The sequence below is a fragment of the Sinocyclocheilus anshuiensis genome, unplaced genomic scaffold (genome assembly GCF_001515605.1).
Source record: "Sinocyclocheilus anshuiensis isolate Anshui unplaced genomic scaffold, SAMN03320099.WGS_v1.1 scaffold2608, whole genome shotgun sequence".
Lineage (NCBI taxonomy): Eukaryota > Metazoa > Chordata > Actinopteri > Cypriniformes > Cyprinidae > Sinocyclocheilus > Sinocyclocheilus anshuiensis.
Window position 1 is genome coordinate 13,634 of NW_015558801.1, and position 3,674 is coordinate 17,307.

Genomic DNA, 3,674 nt, shown 5'->3' on the forward strand with positions numbered 1-3,674 from the left:
TGCTCACCCCGCCCCTCTCTTCCGTGGAAGAGCAAAGGTGATTTGCAAAATGATCATAAAAAATATAAAGTGTGAGACTTACTTCTTCTTGAAGTGCAGCTAGATCACAAACATTGGGTACTGATCTATCCTTGAGTTTTAACTTTTTAACAAAACATGCCTTGAATTGTCCCTCATTCTGGAGTAAAATGATTTGCGCAGACATAAATTAATGTAGGTGTATTCGGTGGTGCATTACCATCAAAAACAAAACTAATACACTGCGTCCTCAGTGGCTCTGATGTGAGGAGAAAATTAACACTCTTATGTTCTTCTACATCACAAAACTACAAAACACCTGCATTTCTTACAAGACACTGTCGCTGCAGCTGTTCGAGCACAGAGAGAATGATGGACTTCGTACAACTGGCTGAGGGTGAAACTATGCTAATACTAGACAGTACTTCAGTGGTTGTGGGCGTGGCCTGAGCAAATATGACATCATACTGCTCAAAAAATCTAAATTGCCCTCTTCATTGTCCTCCACCCTTTCCCAGTCTTAATGAAATTATTATTATTATTATTATTATTAATATTGTTGCTAATACATTTCTTTGTCTTATTTCTTCTTTTTTATAGTTATACTACTTATATATTTTATTAATCTAAGATACAATTTCATTTGTATGCTTCCTCCCCCACCTCTAGACACAATGACGCGCACACACACACACACACACACACACACTCACACGCTCACAGACACATGAATGCAAATACAGGAGCTAATCAGAATAGACTTGTAATATTGGCTATCAATATATATGTTTGTTTGTCCAAGTGAGTCTATATTTGCACATGTAAATATTGCCACTTTCTTTACTTCGCCTGTGTTTCTTACTTTTATGTTATATGTTTGGCCCATGGGATTCTGTATTTGGCACATGTAAACATTGTCACATTCTTTACTTGCATAATAATAATAATAATAATAATAATAATAATATAAAGAAAATCAAAATGGCTGGATAAGTGAGACTGTTTAGGTTTTGGGGGGATTAAAAAAAAACAGTGAATGGATTTTTATCATTGTAGGGTGGTTGTGTCCACACTCTGCTAAGATAAATTCATGCAAACACCATGTAAAAGTGAATTTTGCATCCAATGTATCCTTTCAAATTAAAATATAATCTCAATTCAAGTGATGAAGGATTTCGAAAAAGTCTGACAGGAACCAGTGTTGACTGTTGAGTACTACTGTAAGGTTAACCCTGCCTGGTTTATGTTTGAAAATGATTAACAGATAACAGTATAAAACATTAGAAATGTAGAAAAGTAATCAAAAAGTAATTAAATTTAATCAGTTACATTACTTTAATAAAGTAATTGAAAAGTTACACTACTTATTACATTTTAAGTAGGGTAACTTGTAATCTGTAACCTATTACATTTCCAAAGTAACCTTGCCAACACTGTGCAGCAGGTAGTAGTTTGCAGCATCCCAGACCCTCTCACTCATGCAGAACCAGTGATCAACCACTTGAACATTAGAGGGCTCCCCTGACGAGAGAAATCGTGGAGGTTGAAAGCCAAGTATGCATTAAAAAAGGTGTTAGGCCCATAGCTGGTTGGCAGAGGGAGTTCTGTGTGTACTCAGCCCATGCGAGGAAGCAGTTCCATTAGTTCTGGTGGTGATGGAGCAAGAAGTGGCTTTCCATACCCAGGAGATAAACTGAGGGCCATGATCAGATTCTACATCTTCTGGGAGGCCATAGTTGTGAAAGATCTGCATTCTCCATGGGAGTAGGAAGACCCTTGAGGGGAATTAGATGACATTCTTTGGAGAATAAACTTTACTCTGACCAAGATGCAGGTACAACCATCGGAGGGAGGTAAGTCAGTCATGAAGCTGACTGGGCACTCAATGGATATGGTGTTAATTTACAATACAGTAGACTTGGATGAAGGGAGTGATAAAAAGAAGTTGAAAACTTCAGGATGTCTCCGGTAGACCAGGATACAACTGGCAAATGTTTAACGTGCCATGGGCACCTCAAGACGGCTACATGCATTGTAAAGCTCAGACTCTAAGCTTTCAAATTATATCCATTTTTTTGTTGATCAAGGCAGTGGTTGGAAAAATATGATTAGTAATATTTTCGCGGAAGGGGGGCGTCCTGCCCGTGGTACACTCCGGTTTAGAGGGACTGTTCAGGCCACAGTAGACTTCTCCAGAACCAGGAGAGTGATGTCTCTGATGTGCAAACAGCACACTTGCAGTCTTAATGGACCCACACAGTAACAAATAGTACCAGAAACCAAATTGTTCCTATTATTGAGTAGATCTTGTGTAAGGATTCACAGGGCTTTTACCAGAGATGAAGGGAGTGGCAAAGTGCACCAGAGATGAAGTTGCAGGCTGAACCTGAATCTATGAGAGCAGACAGAGAGAGGCAGGCTTTGGAGACAGTAAAGCCGCTTTCACACAGAGATTCTGGAAAATACACGGATAATGTGTCCCGTGATTTGTCCCGGGATCGTTTGATTTTGGTTCATTCACACTGCCAGTGATTTTCCGGAATCTGTGTGTGCGTTCACACACATCCCGTAAAGACACGTGACATTACGATGTGACGTGTAATGTGACCCGTTCTGTTTCATTTAAGCTGGCAAATGATCAGCGCAGATAGTGAGGAGCTACCTGATCTCTGCTTCATTACAGTTTGCATATATTTTTTCGTCGCGAACGTTGATCTGCCTTCAAAACACCCGGTAAAAGAGTCGCACGATAACGTGCGTTATCACTACGACACACCCTTTACAGCATTGGTTCTGGCTTTTGTTCACACAGAGCTCATTGCGGGACTGCCCCCGGCAATGTTACTAGGTCCCCAACCCGGGAACAATCCCGGAATCAATCCCGGGATGTGTTTGCGTTCACACAGAAGGCACTCCGGCAATTTTCCGGGACCAACGTGCAGTGTGAAAGGGGCTTGAGTGTCTCTGATGCCATCTGGTGGGGAAAAATGACATAAAATTGCATTTTATGATTACAGCCACTAGAGGGGCCTATAGAATGGAGATTCTTAAATAATAATGAATAATTAATTAAATAATAATAATTTATGCATTTAGCAGATGCTTAAAAGTGACTTACAGTGCATTCAGGCTATACATTTTTTTACCAGCATTTGTGTTCCCTGGGAATCGAACCCACAACCTTTTGCGCTGCTAACGCAATGCTCTACCACTGAGCCACAGGTTCCGGAATCTGTGTGTGCGTTCACACACATCCCGTAAAGACATGTGACGTGTAATGTGGCGCGTACCATTCCACTAAGCTGGTGAACGATCTCAGCTTCAGCACGGATAGTGAAGAGCTCCCTGATCTCTGCTTCATTACAGTTTGCACATATTTTTTCGTTGTGAACGTTGATCTGCCTTCAAAACACCCGGTAAAGGAGTCGCACGGAAATGTGCGTCATCACTACAACACACCTTTTACTGCATTGGTCCTGGCTTTTGTTCACACAGGGCTCGTTCTGGGACTGAGCCCAGCAATGTTACTAGGTCCCCATTCTGGGACCGTTCCTGGGAACAATCCCAGGACGTGTTAGTGTTCACACAGAAGGCACTCCGGCAATTTTCCGGAATCAACGTGCAGTGTGAAAGGTGCTTAAGCGTTACCAGGGTGG